Below are 24,723 nucleotides of genomic sequence, written 5' to 3'. Positions count from 1 at the left end.
TCTGTGAGTTTGAGGCCAGCCTGGTCTACATAGTCAGTTCCAGGACAGCCAGAACTACATAATGAGACCCTATCTCAAAAAAACCAACCAACAAACAAACAAACCAACGAAACAAACAAAAATAATATTGATATAAAACTCACAATATAGAATTAAACATTTTGTATGCTGGGGCATGTGTAGCCACCAGAGGCCATGTTGAGGCCCACGTCTGTGCAGACACTGAGGGCCATGAGTCACCCATGGTCCTGATACGGCCAAGGACTGTGCTGATGTCTGTGGCCAGTATTACCACAGAAGGCCTTGCGGATGCATGTAGCCTGGGCTGCCAACTAAAGTCACGTTGATGTCTGTAGGCCATCCTGAGCTGGCCCCATCCCTCTTCGGCCACTACACGTAGAGCCAGCTGTGGTACGAATGCAGGAGAGCTGGCCCGGACTCTCTCCAGCAGCCACTTCATGGCGGCACAGGCAATGGAATGGGGTGCAAGGGAGTTGGTCTGACCCCTTGTTGACACAGCATGGGCACAGATTAGAGCCAGCCCAGCCCTTCATCAGCCTCTGCATGGCTCTCCACAGTAGATGGCTTCTGTCCAGTGTTCAGGTGGGAAAAGATACATTTTCCTTGGGACTGGGTGGGCCGGCCACTAGGGGTTTGAAGTGCTCCAGTGAGTATATGGACAACACAAAATGGATTTGTTTTTTTTTTGGGGGGGGGGGGTGGTGGTGTCACAGTTGGAGTGGGGGTGGATCAGGGTGCATGATGTGAGAGTTCCAAATAATCAACAAAACATTTAAACATTTTAAAGTGAACTCAGTGGCATTTTATTACGTTTTATTTATGCATGAATGTCTTTGGTATGTGCACGCATGTGTGTGCACGCGTGCCATGGTGTGCATGCGGGAGTCAGAAGACAACTGTTGGGAATCAGTCGTCTCTTTCCATCCCACGAGTTTCAAGTACTGAAGTCAGGTTGTCACTCTTGGTGGCAAGTGCCCTTACTCACAGAGCCATCCCACCAGCCCTCAGCGGTATTTGATGCGTTCACAACACTGTAACAACCATAGCTTCTGCCAAGTTCCAAGCATTTCCTAATAATACCAATACTGGTTAAGCAATCACCCACGATGTCCTCTTGCTCTCGGCGCTGATAATCCCGGTCTGATTTTTCTCTCCAGGAACTCATCTGTTCGAGAACTTCATAGAAATGGAGTCGTTCAGTTTGTGATTTTTTTTTTAAATGTCTGAATTCTTTCCCACAGCATAATAGTCTCAAGACTCATATCCATGGCAACACATATTAAAATTGTATTCCTACAATCCAAGTACTCTGGATGCTAAGGCAGGAGGATTGCAAGTTTGAGGCCAGTTTGCTCTACCCAGCAAGATACTGCTTCATGAAAACAAAACATAAAACTGCTTTCTTTTTACCACTGAATCATACTCCATTGTCTGCATCTACCACAACCTATTTACTCATCTGCTGGCAGACAGGCGTTTGGGTATTTGCACCTTCTAACGATTTGAATACTGCCACTACGAACACTCCTGTAAAAGGCTTTGGGTATCTGCTTTCAATTTTTTTGAGCATATACCTAGAATATTATTGTTAGATCATATAATGATCTTAACATTGAAAGTTTCACATTTTTCTATGATTTTTCACCATGTCAAAATAATTTTAAAGTTCTATTAGCAATGTACAAGGTTCTGACTCCCCCATATCAACTGCTCATACTTATTTTGCGTATTTTTATTTTTATTATAACTGTTCTGTGTTAACTGGTACCCAACGTAGTTCCATTTTTGATTTTCATGGGGGCATCTTTTGATGTATTTTGCTTCTTTATCTACTTTGGGAAATTTTCCCATCCATTATTTTAGATCTGGCGTTAATGGCCCTTGGGGACTACAGTGGCTTGAGCTCGGAGAGTTTCAGCCGGTTAGAACTCATGGGAAAGCAGAGTGATTTCACCCGGCTTCCACCCTGACACTCTTCAGGTCCGCGTCACAGGTGATTGGCTCAGACAGCTGCAAGTTAAACTAGATCCAAGTGTCACTCCATTTCACAGGAGCAGCCCTTCCTTCCACGACCCTTGACGTGGCTTATTAATGTGTTTGTGTTTGTCACCTGTCTTGTTTATGAGATCATTTGGTCTTTGGAGTCAGAAGCCATTGATGATCTTGTAATGCCCAGAAGGGGTGTGCTATTAGTATATAGGAAAACTCCGTAAACGGTTAAACAATATCTGGAGGTAATGCTGCATTGTACCTGGGACATGTTAGTGGGGAGGTTGTGAACTTTGCATGTTGGGAGAGAATATGTTGTGGTTATTTCAAACTGGGAAAGCAAGGCTGGCATTAAGAGAGTCAAGCAAAGAGCCACTGGCAATGCAAAGAATTGTCTTGAGTTCCACATAACTTTAGAACGTCCTACGAGCAATCAATGGGAGAATCTGTAATTATTGGCCTTCATGACACTGTTATGTACGTGTAAGCAGAGAGTAGCATCTGAAGGGATTTCATATGTGCTGAACTTCCCAAGAATGCAACACTCTATCAATTTAAAAAAAAAATGCCTCTTGTTGGAAACGTCACTGAGAGTTGTTCACTTTTCAGATAAAAAAAATTCTTAATTAGCAGCATTGCTCATGGTCTTTGCATCCTCAGCACAATAGAAGTGGTACAGGCTATGCTTGTGTGGGGGCCACAAACAGATTGGATCACAGTGTCTGCTTGCTAGTCTAGATATATATAAAAAAGTGTGCATTGAGATACATGTTGTTATCGCTTCTCGGCCTTTTGACTAAGATCAGGTGTAGAATCTGTTCTTACCAGTTTAATATATGTTATTTTCTTGAAATTGATTTCTTCTTTGTTTATATTAAGAGCATGTGGTGTTTTGAAAGGCTATGGCCCCCAAAGGGAGTGGCACTATTAGGAGGTATAGACTTGTTGGAGGAAGTGTGTCTCTGTGGGGGAGGGCTTTGAGGTCTCTTTTGCTCAAGCTTCCCTCAGTGTGACTTCCTGTTGCCTCTGAGTCAAGATGTAGGACTCTCAGCTCCACCACCATGTCTGCCTGCACACTGCCATGATGATAATGGACTGAACCTCGAAACTGTAAGCGAGCCACCCCAATTAAATGTTTTCTGTATAAGAGTTGTGGTGGCTGTGGTGTCTTCAGAGCAATAAAAACCCTAACTAAGACAGCACACTTTATTAGTTATTTCAAAATTCTATCTACAGGTTACTTGTAAATTTTATTCTAGAATATTAGACATAAAGAAAGGCATAGCAGGATCTAAAACTGCTGCATTAGATCTATATTTCTCATCATGGTAATATAAATAATAATATAAAATCGCAGTGAAATAGCCAATGTCACAGTAGGACTTGACAGTCTTGTCTGAGGTGAATGGCAAAGGAAATGTGATCTTTCTTAATTTTATTCCAACACCCGATTTTCTTATTCTTGTTGCCAAAATGTTCCCCTTCACACACGAAGGACAATTTTCAAACTATTTGGCTCAGCAAGAAGAGCACTTGCCACCAAGCCTGAGCACGTGAGTTTAACCTGCAGCAGAACCCACACGGTAAAAGAAAAGCACCAAGTCCCCTACTTGTCCTTTGTCCTCCGCATGCGACTGCAGCACCTGTATACAGGCTCTCGCCCTCAAAGAAATGAGCGTAATAAATTTACCAAAAATGCATGCGCGAAGCATTCGTGACTCAAAGTAAAAGGCGCGTCTGAGAGCCTGTTCCATTTCCACAGAGCGATGGGGACATGGTTGGAGCAGCTGCGGGGACGCAAAGGCAGGCCAGTACTCCACAGGTGTGGGGGACAGCAGCGTGTTCTGGTGCTGGTGCGCTGGCCGGACCTCAGCTGGACTAAAGTCAGGCCAGCACTTCACAGATGTGGGGGACAGCAGCATGCTCTGGAGCTGGTGCGCTGGCCGGGCCTCAGCTGGACTAAAGGCAGGCCAGTACTCCACAGGTGTGGGGGACAGCAGCGTACCCTGGAGTTGGCACGCTGGCCGGACCTCAGCTGGGGTTCTGGCTCCATTCCTTAGTATCCACATTGTCTCAATCTTTCTGTTTTGTTCTCTGAGCTCCAGGTCCTATCTCTGAAGACTGGAGTCAAGACAGCCGCCCTTCAGCGACGCTTTACCGCTGAATGTGACCAAGTATAAGCAGGAGGATGTGTAACAAATTACATGTTGGGGACTTTGTATTAATTTCCTTTTCAGAGGTGATCCTTTACAGCTCCCAAATTGGCCAAATAGCTTTTTTAGCATAAACAGATACTATCCAGCATCTCTAAAGAGGAAACCCTAAAATAGCACGTCACAGCTTGGATGAACCAAACTTAAGTTTCTAGTACTTCCTATATATATATTCTTCTCCATTTAAACCTTTGCCCGAGGTTCCCACCCGAATTCTGTGGGTGTGAATTTTCCATATAGTCTCTAGCTTTTAGACAGTTAAGAACTGTATTAGCTAACTGTGTTATGTTGTTGTATCATGTTCAAATCAATCTTTTTTTAAATTGTATTTATTTCAGGGAGAACACGCGTACCATCAGCTCCATACAGTGGTCAGAGGACAACTTATAGAAGTCGATTCTGTTTCCACTGTGTGGGTTCTTGAGATAGAACTTGGGTCACCAGGGTCATGGCAAGTGCCTTTACTGATTGAGCTGTCTCACTGGCTCTCAGCTCAGTCTTCCTGATGGAGACTGTAGTCACTTTGACAAAAAATTGAATCTCCTGCTCAACAAATATAGACTGAATTTCTGATGTGGGAAGCGTTAGTAAGTAGGATGCCCAGATGAGCAATCTGATGAAGATAGGTTGGGGGTGGAGGAGGGTGGAGGAGGAGGGTGGAGAAGGGTAGAGGAGGGTGGTAGGCAGACACTGTGAAGTTCTAAATATACAGCCACCTCCTGCAATACTAGAAAGAACCAGGATCTAAGAACTCTAAGTGGGCCAGATCCAGTCTGGGAGGCCCAGAAAGACTGTCCTGAGTTCGTAGGAATTTGGCTTGGCTGAATTCTGGTGGATGGAAAGAAGTCATCGAGATGAAGTGGAAAGGAAGACTCTTGGTAGAATTGAGAAAAGAAAGGAAAGGGGGGTTATGTGACCGTCACCTTGACCTTATATCTTAAAAGTCTATAATGATGACTCCAGATAGCTCTGTGTGTACTGGTCATGTGATTCTACAAAATCATTTCCAGTTTTCTATGGGAAGGCAATGACCCAAATATTTCTAAATACCACCCTAGGATCCAAAGGGAGACAATGGCCTAGAGTTCATGCAATTCCAGGACGATAGTCATCTACTGGAGTGTCACAAAGGCTCAGGGTATAAAGGGACTCACTGCAGAGCCTGGTGACCTGGGATCAATCCCCGGTTCCCGTGTGGTGGAAACAGGGAACCCACTCCTGTAGCACTTCACACGGGGCTGTGGCACACACCCCTGCCCGAAAATAAATCAATAAATCTAATTTTATAAAGTAGACCGTCTAAGGTAAAGACATGGATTGGGGAGAAGCCATGTGTTGGTGTTGGGCTGTAGAATGCAGTGCAGGAGGTGGTCACCATTCCCAGGGGCAGATGCTGGGCTTCCCAGCTCTGAGTTGTATCTAACTGCAGGGACCAGGGATTCATGGACGTTAGATCTGAAAGAAGCTTCAGAATATTTTTCTTCTATTTACTTCTCCTCTCAGACAGATTTTTGCTCTGCCACACCATCTGGCTAAGAACTTTTTGTTATAACTTTTAAACAATTTGATAAGAGCAGTGCAATTGTAAATTTTCAAGTTGGAAATGGTGCAAATGAGTGAAGGAGCCGGAGAGCACAGAACCCTCCCCAGGTCAGATTTCTCCATGGGATGCACATGGGAAAAGCCAGGTGTCTCCATTGACTGGGATTCAGTGCTTTATAATTCATTAGCTTATGGGTTGATAGCTACCCTTCTCATGATATTAAAATTTAATGTAATTCATTTTTCTTTCAAACACTGGCTTAGCAAGAACTTATTTACTTAAGGGCTGGCTGTACTAGTGACTAAGTCTAGAGTCTTGAACACTGGGCAAACACTCCACTGAGCCAGGAACCAAGTCCATTAAAGCTGGATTTGAACTAGCTCTATAGCCTTGGTAGGCCTTAAACTTCTGATCCTCCTGCCTCAGCTTCCTGTGTAATATATATACTATATATAAGATATATATATATATATATATATATATATCTTAGAATTAGAGGAATATAATTCCTCCTGTGCCACCTTACATTTGCCATATATAAAATATGATATTTTCCATTCAATTCTGAATATTTTCTAATTTATATGATTACTTCTTGAATTTCAAAATATTTTATTTAATCCCTAAATGTTTGGTGACTTCTCAAGTATTGACCTATTGATTTCTAATATTCAGCTCATTTTTCTATATCCTTATATCCAATTACAGACAAACCGATGTTGAAATTTCAATCAACAAAATGTCATCATCTCCTTTTTCCTTTCAGTTCCTTCGATTTTTGCCCCATTAGTTTTGAAGCTCTCTTAGTTGCATGCACCTCTGGAATTGCCAGGCCCCTGATTCCTTTGATCCTGTCTTAGTTTCTGCTGCTGTGATAAAACAGCAAAAAGCAACTCAGGGAGGAGGTTATTTAATTTCAGCTTGTAGTCCATTGCTGGGAGAAGTCAGAGCAGGAACCTGGAAGCAGAAACTGAAGTAGAAGCCATGGAGGAATGTGCTTATTGGTTTGCTTTCCATGGCTTCCTTGGCCTGATTTTTTTTCCAGCCATGGTTTCTCTGTGTAGCCCTGACTTTCCTGGAACTTGCTCTATAGACCAGGCTGTCCTTGAACTCCTTTTATGAGGCTACAGTTACCCTGATGCCAAAACCACACAAAGACTCAACCAAGAAAGGGAATTACAGACCAATTTCACTCATGAACATTGATGCAAAAATAATCAATAAAATACTGGCAAACCTAATCCAAGAACACATCAAAAAAATCATCCACCCTGATCAAGTCGGCTTCATCCCAGAGATGCAGGGCTGGTTCAACATACAAAAATCGATCAATGTAATCCATCATATAAATAAACTGAAAAAACAAATGATCATTTTATTAGATGCTGAAAAAGAATTTGACAAAATCCAACACCCTTTCATGATAAAGGTCTTGGATAGATCAGGGATATAAGGAGCATATCTAAATATAATAAAAGCAATATACAGTAAGCCAACAGCCAACATCAAATTAAATGGAGAGAAACTCAAAAGTAATTCCACAAAAATCAGGAACAAGACAAGGCTGTCCACTCCATATCTCTTCAACATAGTTCTTGAAGTTTTAGCAATAGCAATAAGACAACTAAAGGAGATCAAGGGGATTCAAATTGGAAAGCAATAAGTCAATGTTCGTCATTTGCAGATGATATGATAGTATATATAAGTGACCCCAAAAACTCTACCAGGAAACTCCTACAGCTGATAAATACCTTCAGTTATGTGGCAGGATACAAGATCAACTCCAAAAAATCAGTGGCCCTCTTATACACAAATGAAAAAGAAGCTGAGAGAGAAATCAGAGAAACATCACCTTTCACAATAGCCACAAATAACATAAAATATCTTGGGGTAACACTAACCAAAGAAGTAAAAGACCTATTTGACAAGAACTTTACGTCTTTGAAGAAAGACACTGAAGAAGATACCAGAAAATGGAAAGATCTCCTAGGCTCTTGGATAGGTAGGATCAACATATTTAAAATGGCAATCCTACCAAAAGCAATTTATAGATTCAATGCAATTCCCATCAAAGTCCCAACACAATTCTTCACAAACCTTGAAAGAACAGTAATCAGCTTAATATGTAAAAACAAAAAACCCAGGATAGTCAAAACAATTCTGTACAATAAAGGAACTTCCAGAGGCATCACCATCCCTGACATCAAGCTCTATTACAGAGCTGCAGTAATGAAAACAGCTTGGTATTGACATAAAAACAGAGAGGTTGACCAATGGAATCAAATCAAAGACCCAGATATTAATCCACACACCTACGAACACTGGATTTTTGACAAAGAGGCTAAAGTTATAGAATGGAAAAAAGAAAGTATCTTCAACAAATGGTGCTGGCATAACTAGATGTCAACATGCTGAAGAATGAAAATAGATCCATATCTATCGCCATGCACCAAACTCAAGCCCAAATGGATTAAAGATTTCAAAATAAATCCAACCACAGTGAACCTGACAGAAGAGACCATGATGGATGGGCTCACCCACTGAAACAGTTTGCCTGAGCTAATAGGAGCTCACCAACTCCAGCCAGACTGGGAAGGAACAAGCATAGGACCCAACTAGTCCCTCTGAATGTGGTTGACAGTTGAATTGCTGGGGCAGACTGAGGATTTATCCCTACGGCATGTACTGATTTTTGGGGGGAACCTATTCTCTTTGAATGATACATTGCTCAGCCTAGACATAGTAGTGAGGACTCTGGACCTTCTCCAAAGCAATGTGTCAGAGGATTGGATGGGGGTAGGGTAGGAGGGTGTGTGGAGGCAATGGGAGGAGGGGAAGGAGTGGAAACTTGTTTTGCTATGTATAATGAAAAAAGATAGCTTGTTTTCTTTTTTAAAAAAATTTAAAAATTTAAAAAACAACAACAAAACTCTTAGTCATTTTGACTGAACTGCCAGCAACTCTTCTGTTATGAAACGAATACTGCCCGTGTCAGTCAGTGTGTGCTGGGCAGACACTAGTTAGGACTCACTGGCACGTTTGTTTCTAGTTTCCAAATCTATGCAGTGACTTCAGCAAGTATCTAGTTTAAAAGCATTTATTTTCCATCAAAAGCTTTTTTTTCCCCAAAGACTGTCTCATTTTTACCCACTAATGTCCCCCAAAGTTTCTTACAAGAAATTGTTACCCATAAACTTCAAATGCCCAACATTGAAAATTAGACCTCCATCCTTTATTGATTCCTGTAAAGTTTCTCTAGTTTGAGTGCAAGAAATTAACTAAGGACGGCACACTCCAGCTGAGTCAGCACAGCAATGCTTCCTGGATCTCCTTCACACTGGGCCAGTCAGCTCCTTAGATTAATTAAATACCTTTTCGATATTTGCATGGGAAACATGCTATTAAAAATTATTTAGAAAATGATCACCAAAATGACACCCTGTATTGTATTGACAAATCTTTAGTTTTTGTGGGAAGGCGAGAGTTGGGAAGGAGGATCTTCATCCGTAAAAGAATCAGGTAGGACACAGGCCTTTGGTCAGGCCTTTCTCACTGTGCTGAGACTGTACCACAATTCTGCTTTTACAGCTTCAGTGTTCCTGCAAACCACTAACTTACTTCTGGTGAACTTAAACTACTGGAAATGAACATTTCCCCCAAATGAGCATGTTATCAGCTGGCTGTAGTGTTTGTAAATTCATGTTCTGCTTAGTTCCCCCTCATTTTGCTTCAATTTACACATTACTTTTAAATATGGAAGATATTTATGTAGATCAAAACACTGGGCTACTAAAAACGAGGAGGGACTTCTCTTGAATAGGCCTCCATGTGGTCCTTTCTGAAACTTGTGCACTGTTCTTTGGGAATTAAACAAACAAACAAGGCATGTGGACATTTTCAATCTTCCTTCTTCATAACACGAAAGGTGGAGAGCTGTGCTCGCTCTCCGGTACTTGCTTCTCTCGGGAGCTATTATCTGTTGAGTTCCCTCATCTGTAACCTGGAGAGAACACTGTGTGAGGATGTGTGACAATGAACAGGAGGCACGCAGCGAGGAACAATGAGGAAAGCAGGCATCAGTCAGGCATCCTGAGTACCACCTTCACCTGTGCCCACAGACTGTTCCTGCTGCCCCCATAGAAGCACGGTGGCGATAATCCTCCCACTGTGCCCCTCAGAACTGTAGCTGGCAAAGTCCTTGAAATACTTAGACGCACACAGCAAGTTACCCAGCAAGAATAGTTTTGAAGCTTCAAACTTGTGTTAGCAACTCCAGCCAGCTCAATGTTTAAGACAAGCTCTGAGGTCTTCAAGCCGACTCCTGACCAGGCCTCCTGGTAGAGCCCTGCACTGTCTCCCACAAGCAGCCACATATCCGACTAAATTGCGATATGGAAAGAAACCGACTTGTGGCCAGTTTGCAGGATAAAGATGTCTTAAGCACTCCCTATTTGCCCACATGCTCACTATGCCCTGTGCACTCTTTTGCTTGGCGTAGATGCACTGTTGCATCTGTATACGTTTCCTTTTCCATGAAGAACTTGCCTCTTTATTAGCTGCCTGTCTACTAGGACTCTAGCCTCTTGGTGCTTGTTGGACATTTTGCTGCCTTTATTGAAATCCCATTTTGCCAGGCATAACATTCTGTACAGACAAGACTTGCATTCAGTGCTTGTCTCGTTTTCTAACACTTTGCCTGGTCTGTGATTAAAATTTGTTTGTCATGCTTATCCCAAATTATCTGTATGCAGCACATTTCCCCCTCTTCTTCCTGGGGAAGATTAGCCTTCCCTTTCTAAGCAGTTGTTAGTTATCTATAGTTCTTCATCCATCGCAGGGTCTCATGAGGTTTCCCAGTCTGCACTAGGAAGTCGACAGGTATTGTCATTGTTTAGGTCTTGTTCAAATAGCCATATGATTAAGATTCCATGACATCTCAACAATATGGCTGCTTGACATCTAAGGTTTCTATTAACATTATGGAACATATTTTCCTGGTTCTTTCCACAACTGATAACTGATAATTTCCTGAACACTGAGAATTGTGTGTTGTATTTTCGAAATAATGTTTATCATTTTTTTTTTTTGGATGTGCAGGTAAGCTGGCTGGGACAGCTGATCCTTTCAAGCTCAGTTTCAGGGCTCATTATGAAGATGACAGAGACTTAAGATAGCACCGTTAATACCCAGCGCTCTGTGTCCTAAACACCCGGTTAATGGTGGGATGGTAAACCAGCCCCACTACTGTGTGATCTCTGGAACTGTCTGGTGCGCTGCTATACTAATCTGTTTATCACTGACATAGCAAAATACTACAGGCTTGGGGACTTAAATTGTATAAGAATGTTTCTTCCGGTTCTGGAGACCAAAAGTCCCAGTTCACAGGCTCTCTTCCTGGCTTGCAGATGGCTACCTTTGTACCACATCTCCACATGGCCTTTCCATATTATATGGACAGGGTGTGTTAGGAGGGCTCCTAACTCTAGAGGATGAGAATCGCATCATTAACATCTTATTTAACCTTAATTGTGGTAATGAGGGGCCTGCTCATTGCAGTTTCTGTCCCGCCTGGTACCCCACAGCACGAAAGTCCCAAAGAAAATCACACAGAGAGTCTGCATTACTTATAAACTGATTGGCCCATTAGCTCAGTCTTCTCATTAGCTCTTGGAGCTTAGATTAACCCATTATTCTTATCTATGTTAGTCATGTGGCTCAGTACCTTTTTCAGTGGGGCAGATTACATGTTGTTTCTTTGGTGGTCTGGGCAGGAGTGGGAGTGGGAGCTTCCTGCTTCCCAGAATACTCCTGTTCTCTTTTTTCCACCTCTACTTCCTGTCTGGTTTTCCCGCCTATACTTCCTGCCTGGCCAATCAGTGTTTTGGCTACCTTTGTACTACGTCTCCACATGGCCTTTCCATATTATATGGACAGGGTGTGTTAGGAGGGCTCCCTTATTTCTCTTCTTGTAAGGACACTAACCCTAGAGGATGAGAATTGTATCGTTAACATTTTATTTAACCTTAATCATTTTCTTATTCATGTGCAGCTAGCTACACTGCAGTTGAGTAGGCCTTTAACATGGATCTTGGAAGACACAAACACTCAGCCTCTAACCAAGTAATCTTCCTTTTGGTCTTGAGTGGTTTCTTTTCACACGTGCACAGAGGAAAACTTAGCCAAATAGTCGAGGGCACCTCCTCCATATTCAGGGCCTTTTATCTATATCAGCTCTGGAGATTCTTCCTCTAGCTCAGTGACACCACTTGGTTCTCTATGGATCCCCACCTTCCTCACACTGCAGCCTGAAACCGGCTTCCAGACTGCAGACTGGGACAAAACGTTAGTGTTCATTTCATTTATTTATCTTGAGAATCACAAGTCCATATAGCCCATTGGTTAGATCTTAAAACTGCTATTTCATATATTATGTCTGATTTTCTGGTAACTTATATGCAAAGGATACAGTACCTGCATAGTGTCATGACCTGGAGTAGAATTACGTATTTTGTATATTACTATAATTAATAATATAAAGTATTATTTCATGGATGAAAAAAATCGGGGCATCCAACTTTCCTATCTTCAATATGCATGTTGCTATATGAAAGCACGGAGATAGTCAAAGTGTACAGTAAGAGTAAAAGACAATCCTCTTTGTCTGGCAGAGCATAGAGAACAACTAAGGAGAAAATCCAAATCCAGCATATTTTAGAACCCTGAAGTTTTTGGTTCCTCAGATTGTCATCCAGCTAAAAATTATTATGCCATAATTATACCCATTCCTCACTCATCCAAGGAATTGTTATTCTGGATTAGAAATATTTAATTTTGTGCATTTAAAACTTTCTTTTAATTTAATTTTATATATGGGTGTTTTGTTTGCTTGTATGTCTGTTCGCCCTGTGAGTGCCTGGTACCCACAGTGGATCCCAGGGACTGGAGTTATAAATGGTTGTGAGCTACCATGAGGGTGCTGGGAATCAACCCGGGGTCCTATGGAAGAGCAGTCAGTGCTCTAAACCACCTAGCCCTTTCTCCAGCCATTGATTTCATGCATTTCATGTTGTCACTGGAATATTGAGATAATTTTTCTTGCAAGCCCCATAAATCATACAGACACTCCTTGATGTCCGGGAGGGTTGAGTCATGAGAGACCCAGGGCAAGAATATTGTGAGTTGAAATGCACTCCCTAAATCTAGTGTACTGAGTATCATAGCTGAGCCAGCTTGATAAGCATGCCCTGAACACTCACACTAGCCTAAACATGGGCAAACTCATCTAACACAAAGCCTGTTTTATTATCAAATATTGACAACCTCATGTCGTGTATTAAATATCTGTCTAAAGCATGCAGGCAATAAAGTGCACTATAGTACTGCTGCTCACCACTGTGAGCGCTCACTGCTTGAGAGCTGCAGCCCTCTGCTCCTGCCCGCCACTGTTAAAGCATGCCCACGCCCAGATCATTGGCCAAGGAAAAGAAAAATTCAAAATCCAAACTATGGTTTCTACTACTGTACACAGGGCACATGGCCCTTCCACATCACCATGAAGTCAATGATTGCAAACTGAACCATCAAAGGTGGAGACCGTTTATTTATTTCCTTCCTCTCTCCCTCCCTCCCTCCCTCCCTCCCTCCCTCTCTCTCTCTCTCTCTCTCTCTCATCTCTCTCTCTCTCTCCTCTCTCTCTCTCTCTCTCTCTCTCTCTCTCTCTCTCTCTCTCTCTCTCTCTGTGGTGTGTGTGTGTGAGAAGATGAAGCCTTTCTTGTTCAACCAAATTAAATTGAATGGAAAGTATTTGGAAAAGCAAGCTGGCATAAATCAAACAAAAATATGAGCATTAGATTTTATCTGAGAAGCATTTTTCCTCTTTTGGGCTTCGTCCTAAGAAGGCGCCTCTAGGGTAAAGCAGTCTTTACAAATCCATAGGTCATGAAGGTTTGATCTCCCACCTGTCTCTGATTTCAGATGAAGCTCCTTAACAATCGCACTCCTCTCTAGGTCTCCGTGCTTGGAAGCAGGATTTGGCTTTCTGAAGTCTTGGCTATTTACTCAACATTGATCTTTATGTTGTCCTAGCCCATTCCACACACTCAGGCTGAGCAGGCAGATGAGCGAACTCCTCTGGTTGGTAGCAAGGATGTTTGTCAATAACAAAGCTCACGCCTTCTCTTGGTCTACAGAAAGGATGGCAGGCACCCGGTTGGTTTGCAAGGCAATCGGAGGTGTTAGAGGAAAGTCAGGTGGGCAGGATGAAGGAGACAGTGCCTTCTAGGCCCTTCTACAGAAGTCCCTCTGACCCAGGGGGCTTGCTGTCAACAGTGCATCACCAGCGGTCAACAACGAGAGGGGAGTCCAGTACAGGAAGATATTCCAGAGAGCGGCAGTGAGATGGTTTAGTGGGCAAAGGCCTTTGCTGCTAAGCCTGAGGACCTGAACTCACTTCCCGGGGCCCACATGGTGGAAGGAGAATACAGGCTCCTGTAAGTTTTCATCTGACCTCCGCATGTGCACTGCGACATATTTTCAGAGGGAGAGAAAGAGCACATTTGCTTAACTTATTATAACTGTCCACTTTTTATTAGCTATTGTTAATCCCTTACTGTATTAATTTAAACTTGATTTTAGATGTGTTTGGATAGGGGAAACACAGCATATACAGTCAGGCTTTCTATGTATAGGTTGCATCTATGCATCTACGGTTTCCCAATTTTTTTTTAAAACAAGTCTGGACTGAACATGTGCACAGCTTCTTCTTCTCACAACTCCCTAAGAACACAGGATAACAGCATTTGTGAGGCATTCCCCTTATATTGGGTGTTATTACATTCAATGTTATTATCAAGTATTAGAGGTGATCTGAAGCTTATGGGAAGATGTGCAGAGATGAGTAGCCATGGCCATGGTTTCTGGTTTACACAGGGGATGTGGAGCCCTTCTCCCACAGATACTGAGGGGCAACTCTATAGGCTCAGTACAGGTCCTCCAGTCATCTGGCAGTCTCAAAAGTCCTGTGGCTAAGGCTACACTGGGTTCTGCTGCAGGGTATGCTGGAGGGATGGCTTGGTAACATTAGAGAAGGTCACTTTCTCAGAAGGTAATGTCTGATGCCTTGACAGGAGCTTTTAAGGAGACAGCTTTCCACACTGCAGGTGGAGTGGGGGCATTCCTTAAGGAAAAGCCTTGTGTTCTTTGGCAAGGAGAGGGATATTAAAAACACTGGAGCCAAACCTTGTGACCTCAAGGACTTACTTTCTCTAGTTTTCCTTTTGCTCACCTAGAAGCAGGATGAACAGCTCCACCCCTAGGTGTTTCCGTGGGGTTCAGAGGAGATGTGAAGTAGTGCCCGTTCTGGGCTGTCATTAGTGAAAGGGCTCAATAAACAACAGGAAATGACGACATCGCTCTTATAAATAAAGAACGTCAAATCAGCTCACTCTTCAAGCAGTTGCTTTTATTGACTACAAGTTTATTAAACATTTTCTAAATGTGTTCATGAGGGATTTGAGTTTCTAGATTCTTCCTGGTTAATGGTCTGTATTGGAATGAGGGTACTGCTGACTTAAGGAGTCAGGATGTATTTCCTCTTCATTTTTCTGCACGGGTCTGTAAAATCTGATGTATAGCTTCCCTTGATGTTTACCAGGCCACGCCAGTGAAGTCATCTGAGCCCCCGGAGTTTTGTGTATATTGAAAATTTTTTAGTTATAGATTTTCTCTCTGTGATAACAAAGGCCTATTCAGGCTGCCATTTTTTCCATGAGTGACTTGTAGCCTTAAGACAGCTGTCCATTTCATTTCCTCTAAGTTGTGAAAAACATCGTCACAAATGGATCCTAGCAATCTTATGACCCTTTTACATTTTAGCATTCTTATGATCTGTGCGTCTATGGGAATATAGCAAATATTGTTGGAAAAAACTTTTTCCCTGTCAGTTTATCAAGAGTTATGAATTTATTGATCATCTCTAAGAACGAGCTTATGGGTTCCATCAGTTGCTTTATGGCCTATGTGTCATTGACACTGTTTTGATTGCAATACTCCCTTTCTTTTCATGACTTAGATTGTATTTGCCCCTCCTTTTCAAGTCTATTTACCTCAACTGACTAGTACTCCTGCTACAGAAAGGTACTCTGCATGCTACCTGCTGAAAACTTTATGATCTACAAAGATGATCTGATTGCAGTTATGGGAGTAACTAACTGCTTTCTGATTAGATTTTAGGCTCACTATGTGACATGGAACCTGCGCCCAAACATTGCTTAGGTGGCCAAGAATCTGAGGCTAGATAGGTAGGCTATGGATCTAGGGGAAAACTAAATACTATCATTCTACTAAAGGAGCATAGCAATAAAATGACACCTAATGACATCCTGATATACTTTTAGATCAGTGTCTTGCTTAGCCACCATCAGAGATGCTTCCTCATGCCATATGTGGGAACTAATACAGAGACCCATGACTGGACAAAGTGTAGAGAGTGAGAGACCTTGGAATACTCAGTCCTAAATGGAAAGTCTTCATCAAAGCCCTCTCCTCAGGGCTCAGGGATCTGTTAGGAAAAGGAGGAAAGACTGTAAGCGCCAGTGGGAACTGGAAGACACCAAAGAAACAGTGCCTTACAGACACATCAAAACTGACACCCCCGGGCTAGAGAGATGGCTCAGTGGTTAAGAGCATTGCCTGCTCTTCCAAAGGTCCTAAGTTCAATTCCCAGCAACCACATGGTGGCTCACAACCATCTGTAATGAGGTCTGGTGCCCTCTTCTGGCCTGCAGGCATATACACAGACAGAACATTGTATACATAATAAATAAATAAATATTAAAAAAAAACCTGACACCCCTATGACCGTGTAGAGACAGTGGCAGCATGCACAGGGTCTACCCAGGCCCAAGATAGATGGGGGACCAGCGCTGAGAGGGGAACTGGACACAAACCCCCATTCCTAGCCCAGAAGCTATCTCTCATTGACAACAGTTTACAAAGAAAAATGCGGTTGTCTCCAATGGAGTCTCATTGAGTACATGAATTATACTGAAGGGCAGCCCAAGTCCAGCAGTAGATAGCCAACACAAAACAAACACAGTGGTATTTGGGGAGATGTTTCATCTCATAATGATTTGTTTGGGCAATTTTAAACCTTTACAGCTCTTTTGCTTGTGTATTATGGTTTCTAATTATGTGGTTTTTAGTGTGTGTGTGTGTGTGTGTGTGTGTGTGTGTGTGTGTGTAAATGTATGTCTCTGAGTGTGTGTGTGTGTGTTTCTCATGTTTTTTCTTTCTGTTTTGTTTTATTCTGGTTTCAATGATTTTTTTATTTGCCTATTTGTTTTATAAAGAGAGAGAGAGAAAGTGTGGGTGGGTGGACAGGTGGGAGGTGGGGAGGATATGGGAGGGCATGAGGTAGGGGACACTGGGATCAGAATATATTATATATAAAAATTATGTTGAGAAAAATTTTAAGAAAGGAAGATTGATTCTTTAGCCAATGGGTTCTACAGAAACATGTTGCTTAGCTTCCAGACACTGAGAGAAACATCCATGTATCTTCTAATTACTGATTTCTAACTTAGCTCCAAATAGATCTAAATTCTACTTTGTATGACTCGGATTCTTTTAAACTTACTGAGACTTGTTGCAGCTAGAATAGTGTCTGTTTTGGTAAATAGTTGTGCTTGAAAAGAATGCATACTTTGTTGTCAGGTGGAGTTACTTCTACAAACATTAATCAACTCAATGTTTGGACATTATGTTAGTTAGCTTTCCATCACTACAATGAGAGATAATTAGTATATAGGGAGAAGAAGGTGGTTTTGATTTTTTGTTTGGTGTTGGTCCTCAGTTCTAGAGGCTCCATTCCAAGATTGGGTGGACTCGTTGCCTTGGGCCATGGTAGGCATGCTGATAGCACCTGCAGGGAGTGTTTGCCGGAACAAATTGCTCATCACAACATCAAGAAGCAAAAGAGAAAAAGGAATTGGCCAGGGTCCCATTATTCCCTTCAGAGGTATCTCCCCAAGGATCTAAGGATGTCCCAAAGGCTCTTCCTTCTGGAGGTTCACAGCACCCTTAACAGTGCAGTCCTGGGACCCAAGTCTTAAGCCGTGGGTTTTAGGGACACTCAACATTTGCCAAGGACTGTAGTGTTTGATAACATTGCTCGATTTCCTGTGTGCTCCATCAGTTATTGAGAAAGGAGTTTTGAACCTCTGAGTACAACTTTTCATTGTGTCTTTTCATTTCTAGCCAGCCTCCGTTTAACGATTCTGCTATGAGATAGTGCACATTCCTCATTGCTATGTCTTCTTGATGCTTGACGAACCAGTTACTGGATCATAACACAGCGCTCCTTTTTCACAGTATAGTCTTATTTCTGAGATCCACTCTGAAAGTAATAGAACTTATCCAGTTCTCCTTTAATTACTATCAGCATCTTGTATCTTTTTTTTTTTTTTTACCTTTGCTGTTATCCTATCTGCTTCTCATATTTGGCATATGTTTCTAATAGGCATCCTGGACCCAGGTCTTATAATTATACCAGCTCTGACCATCATTAGTTTATATTCAGTACACTTACATTTAATGTGAATTTTAATATGTTTAGATTTAAATTTTACCACATAGTACTTTTTTTTCTTTTTCTCATCGATTTTATAATCCTATTTTAATTTGTCCCTTAACATTGTTTTGTAGGACAGGTCTGCTAGTGAGGAGTTATTCAACATTTGCATGTTCTAAATGCCTTTATTTTGTCTCCATTTGAGAAAATTTTTTTTCTCTGGGTAAAGGCATCTGTTTTGAGCTGGGCATATAGCATTTGCTTAGTGTGAGTGAGGCCTTGTATCTGATACACAGTACTGAAATAATAAAAGATAGTTCTTCAAAAGAGACTTATGCCAATAAATTGGGTAAGCCAGAAAAAAATGGACAAATTCCTACCAAGATAGTAAGGCAGAAATAGAGAACCTGAAAAGATCACTGTGAGTGGATACACTCCATCAATAACAAAATAATAATAATAATAATAATTAATAATAATAATAATAATAAAACAACTCAAAATAAAAAAGCAACAACTCAGGATTGGGTGGCTTTACTTAGGACTTCGATCAAACACTCAAAGAAGAATTAAAGCCAACACTTCTCAAACTACATAGCAAAAATATAAAAGCAATGAGAGAAATTGAAGAAAGTACAAATAGCACAGTTGCATACACACAGAGAGACAAATATATTACAGCTAATACAAACGTACAAATGGGAAAACATCGTGCATTCACAAGCTGGAAAGGACTGAAACTGTCATACTGTCTGCTGGGCTGCGAAAACGACTCAGTGGTTAAGAGAATGTCTTGCTCTTGCGGAAGACCACGGTTTGGTTCCCAGCACTCACAGATGTCTCCCAACTGCTTGTAGTTCCAGCACCAGGGGATCTGATGCCCTATTTGGGCCTCTGAAGGCACACACACATACACACATACACACACACACACACACACACACACACACACACAAAACAAACAAATAAAAAACGAACCTTTAAAGCATCCACCTTACCCAAAGCAATCTATATTACGATTTTGTCAAATTCCTTTTCCTCCCCTGTCCCCATCAGGTTCCAATCACACATCCACAGGCCACCGAAGATTGCCCTTCAACTCACTGGCTCTGCCCCACCCCTGTGTTAGAGTTTCTTTTGCTATGTCTTTGAGTTTACTGAACTTTTCTGAGACGGTACCTGACCCATTCCATCTTCTGGAACCTTCGTCCTGTACAGTGTGTTTTTAATCTTAGGTAGGATATGCATGTGGCTGCTAATTATGCCCACTATGCCATTTGGGGTCTATTTTTACTGTGCTTTTATCACTGTGGGTCATATTTTCCTGCTCCTTTGAGAGAGTTTTTCTTGGGAAGCCAACAAGTGTAGATTTTATGGTTTGGACACTGGGAACTTCTGGACAGTTGTTCTAAAATTCGGTTAAGGGATTTAAGACTTTGGATTTTGTTTGTTTTGAGGCAGGGTCAGATTTTATAACTTAATCTTGCTTTGATTACAGTGTAGTCTCCTGCTCAAACTTGTGATCTTCCAGCTGTCACCTCTCGAGTGTTGGGATTGTAGCCTATGCCACCATGTCCAGTTTAATGCCATTCTTAAGTATTTAACACGAAACGTCCTCAGGATGTTTTGGAATGCACAAGTTAAAATAAAGAGGGACACATTTAGTAGATATAGTTATCATAATTTTACTAAGTTAAATTTTACTATTGTAATCAACATATTTCTTAGTGATTGTAATAAATGACAAGCTCTAGCAATTAGTCTAATATATTCCATGACTTTTCAAGTAGTAATGAGAATAAGCATTCCTATGAGATAAACGCAGCAGTGGCACTGGGATTTGAACCTGCCCATGCCGTCTGTGGATGACAGTGTTGAGTTCTGTCCTATACGTGTAATTTGTTGTCGGCATACTTTATGGGAGGAAAGGCTAAATTTGAGTAAGATATTAGTAACTCATCTGAGTTCAGGGACTTCTAATTCTGTCTATGGACCCCTCAATGATATGTGAATCCAGCAGATGAACTTTGATGGAAACTACCTGACCATTGTACGTTTTACCCTATTGACTAAACTTGTAAACTGGCAAGGATTTGATTTTAATCTCATATGGCTTGAATCTGAAATGTGCCCTGTGTCCTAGGTTCCTGTTTTGATCACGTGTTCCCCAGCTGGTAGTGCTATGTTGGGAGGGCTGAGGAAACTCTAGGTGACGGTCACTTGCAGGGGTGGGGAGAAGTGGGTCATTAAGGGCAGGCCTTTGGGGGTTATCCCCAGCCGTTGGGTCTGACCTTGCTCTCTGCTCCCTGGTCTGCAGGGATGTGAGTTGTCTCTGCTGCATACTTCTGACACCATGAACAGAGCTGTTCCCCCATGGCAGACTGAAGCAACCTTTGCTTCCTCGTTCTGTCAGGTATTTTGATTACGACGATGCAGACATAACTACTATGCCTGATATTATCAGGTGTGGTGGGAGGAGTGTGGGTACAGAGATCAGAAAACAGTATTTGCAAGATAAGTGAGAATGTCCGTCACACCAAGATGGGTCTTTCCAGGGTCCTGTTGAGGCCCAAGTAGTTTTCCCTTGATGTTGAGGAGTCCACCCATCAAGTGCCTTCTTGCTTAACTCCTATTCTAGATCTCAAGTCATCACTGAAAACTGAGAAACAGCCTAAGTCTGCTGTTTATTTTTGCCTCTGCTTCCTTGGCCAGGCCATACACTCTTGAATTTGCGGATACACAGTTCTTTTCCTATCCAGTGTGTCCCAAGCAGAAAGTCACTGTAATTTTTGGGTTTGTTCCCATATTCCCCCCCCCCCGATGTCATTAGTCATACCCTCCTTCCCATTGCTGCCATGAATAGGCAATCATTATGATGAGGCCAGGCTTGTTTCAGACTTCCATGAGAACCCCAGTGTCAGGTCATCGCAACTCTGGGGCTGGAAATGGAAAAGGCTGCAATCCGGGCCTGGCTGGCACCGTCTCTGTGAGTCACTGTGGAAACACTGTCCCCGGATGCTGCTGAGAGGGCCGGGTTGCTGATGAGCTCATCTGTCAGATGAGATCCTGACCCCCTGACATCTTAAAATGTTCCATAATATGTGGGACATTACGCCTTCCCTCTAGTGATGCTAAAATTTGGGTTGTTTTATTCTATTTTGGGGTCTTTCACAGTTCCAATGTGTTAAGAAAAACAAAATACATTTTTTTAGATTACAAAGCAATGCATATTCATTGTACAGAAATTGAAAGAATGCAGAAAAACACACAGAATGAAATTTTACCACCCAGAGATCCAGATTTTTTAAAATGTATTGCGGTTTCCTTTCTGGTGCCCTTGCATTGTAGAGGATATAATACTTTGGTAAATTGTGGGATTTTTTTCTAATGAAAACAGTGTGACTCCCACAGTCTACATTATAAAATACACAGTATTATATCATTTTTGCCCAAGAGGAGACTATATAAAACCAGCTAGTCCAACACAAACTTTCTAAAAATGAAAAGGCAAAAATCCCAAGGGGCAAGTAATTGCCCGTGGCTCCCAGCTCATGAGCCAGAGTCCGAAATGGAAGCCTGGCCTGTTGCCTCAGCATCGCACTGTCTCATGACCAGCCCATTTTCCATCCCTGCGGGTTCATCTTCAGACAAGAGCAGGAAGGGTCCTGGCCTCTCTGCCTCCTGACCCTGGAGAAACGGAGAGGAGTTCCCAGGCTCGCTGAGCAGGAAGTGTGCCTCAGCTTTCACACTGAAGTTACTTAACATCTTTGAAATGTTTGTCCCCTGTGGGGAAGCTTGAAATGCGAAGAACAACAAACAGTTCTTTCCCATGTAAAAGTTGTTTCTCATTACCGTGTGGAAATTAGGAAGAGCAAATGGGCATGACTAGCAGATTAATGACTGCACGTACTGAGCTCTTCAGTAAAGGTGAAGCTCTGTAGAATGTATCTTTTCAGAGACACAAACTCATTCTAGACAATAAAGAGACTGCATGGCGTGGATAGCATGGTATCTTTGCCCTAGCATGTCATATGTGAGTGTGATGTGTAGGACGGAAAATAGTGTAGTATCATGGTGTACGGGAGAGTACGGTCTACAGTGTGTGTAATGTATGGGTACCCAGTATAGTATCATGCAGCGTGTGATATATAGCATTGTGTAGAGTGTACCGTGATGCACAATACGGTGTGATATATAGTATTGTATGATGCACATACATTATATTGTGACACATAGTGTAACACTGTGTCTAGTATGCATGGTCTATACTACAGTATGACATTCAGTGTAGAGTATATTACATCATATAGTAAAATAAATGTGGCTTCATAGTTAGGCAATCTGGGATTTAAGTCCTACCTTCTTACCTACCTGGATGTGTAATCTTGGGAACTAAAATTCTTTTATACAAGAAAGTGAATATATCAATCACAGAATGAAATCAAATGGGCAATAAATCTGTAAAAACTATATTAACTGCTTATTGATTGGTTGTTTATTTTATTTATGTATTGATGATTGAATCCAGGGTTGTATGCATCCTGGATTAGTACTTTGTCACCGAGTTATAACCCCAGGCCTTTTTAATTGTTCATATTGAGAAAGAGTCTAACTATGTTGCCCAGGCTGTTTGTGATCTCTCTTTATACTGTAGGAAAGCATTGGGCTTGCCTTCCCCCTGCCTAAGCCTCCCAAGTAAATAGGATTATAGGCCTGAGTCACCAGATCTGGCTTGCTTCCTTATTAACAAGGAAAGCACAAAATTAACTCAAGAAGAGGTCTTTTGGAGAAGTAGAGATGTTGGAGTTTGTGAATACCCAGGGTTGATGGAAGTGAGAATAAATAGCTATTCTTTGTCAGTGTCGGCAGGATTATACAGTATTGGCACAACCATTGTCCTCCACAATTTAGAAGTTCAATTAAAGCTTTCAATGTATGTAATCTTCTAACAATTACTACATTTTATGGAATTTAATAATAGTGGGAAAAGGTTCTTGTCCCACCAGAAAAGAGAGAGACACTGGGTCTGGCAACACTCTTCCCCATAGGACACTCTTCCTTTAATAAAGCCACACCTACTTCAACAAGGCCACATCTCCTAATCCTTCTCCAACAGTTCCACTCTCTGATGACTAAGCATTTAAACATGTAGGTGGACTTTTTTGTCTATTCAGCCAGCTCCCCAAATAATGACACAGAGACTAATTATTAATTATGAATGCCTGGCCAATAGGTTTGTTACTAACTAGCTCTTATAACTTAACTTAACCCTTATTTTGCATGTATTCTCTGTCATGTAGTAGCACTTTCTTTCAGCATGACATGTTTGTCTTACTTCTCTCTGCTCCTGAAGACTCCCCAGCCTCTGTCCTTCTTCTCCCCAGTGTCTTTATAGTCTGACTCTCCTGCCCAATCTTTTCCTGTCTAGTTATTGGCCAGTCAGCTCTTTTATTAAACTAATCAGGAGGTGCCCTGGCAAAGACACATCTTTACAGTGTAGAGGATTATTCTACAGCACAACCATATAAGGCTACGGGCTCTCATTTGAATTCTCATTCAAATCAGAATAGGTAGCATCAACTCCTGCAAGTATCTACATTCATGCTGTGATACATACAGCCCCCCCCAATAAAATACAAGTACATAAATATAAAAATGTAATTAAAATATATTTAATTTTTAAAATTCACAGGCCAGGGTGGTAACTCACGTCTGTGATTCCAGCATTTAGGAAACCGAGTGGGAAAGATTACTGAGGATTGGAGTCCAGCCTGGGCTAACTAGTACATTCCAGGACAGCCAGAGGTATAAAGTGAGACCCTGAATCAAAACAACAAAAAACCTCAACTGTGCTGATTGTTTTTGCTTTTGTCAACTTGACACAAGCTAGAACTATTTGAGAAGAGGAAACCTTAACAGAGAAAATGCCTCCATAAGGTTGGCCTATAAGCAAACCCATGGGACATTTTCCCAATCAGTGAGCGATGTGGGAGGAGCAGGCCCACTGTGGATGGTGGTCCTAGGTTATAGGATAGCAAGCTGAGCAGTCAGTAAGCATCACTCCTCTATGTCCTCTGCGTCATTTCCTGCCTCCAGGCTCCTGCCCTGCCTTCCCTTCATGGAGGATTGTGATCAGCACATGTAAAACTGAAATAAACCCTTTCCTCCCCAAGCTGATTTTGGTCATGGTGTATTATCACAGTAATAGAAATCAAATGAAGGCAAAACAAAACAAAAGGTACATACAGACCAACTGATGCTACAGGGAGAATATGACCTCTCATTGCTGGAGGGAATGTATGATAGTGCAACCATCTTGGAAAACCATTTTGGCAATATCAACAAAAACTAAATTAAGATGTTTGTAAGAATACATTATACAGGAAGTG

At 41.8% G+C, this 24,723-nt stretch overlaps 1 pseudogene; it reads left to right on the top strand.

Moving 5' to 3' along the window:
• Nucleotides 1–2,786: 2,786 nt before the first annotated feature.
• LOC119803137 lies at nucleotides 2,787–2,940 on the top strand (annotated as a pseudogene).
• The last annotated feature ends 21,783 nt before the right edge of the window (nucleotides 2,941–24,723 follow it).

This window comes from Arvicola amphibius, chromosome 12, assembly GCF_903992535.2.
Source record: "Arvicola amphibius chromosome 12, mArvAmp1.2, whole genome shotgun sequence".
Lineage (NCBI taxonomy): Eukaryota > Metazoa > Chordata > Mammalia > Rodentia > Cricetidae > Arvicola > Arvicola amphibius.
Note: the sequence above shows the minus strand (reverse complement) of the source record. Positions and strands in the feature narration are given on the sequence as shown.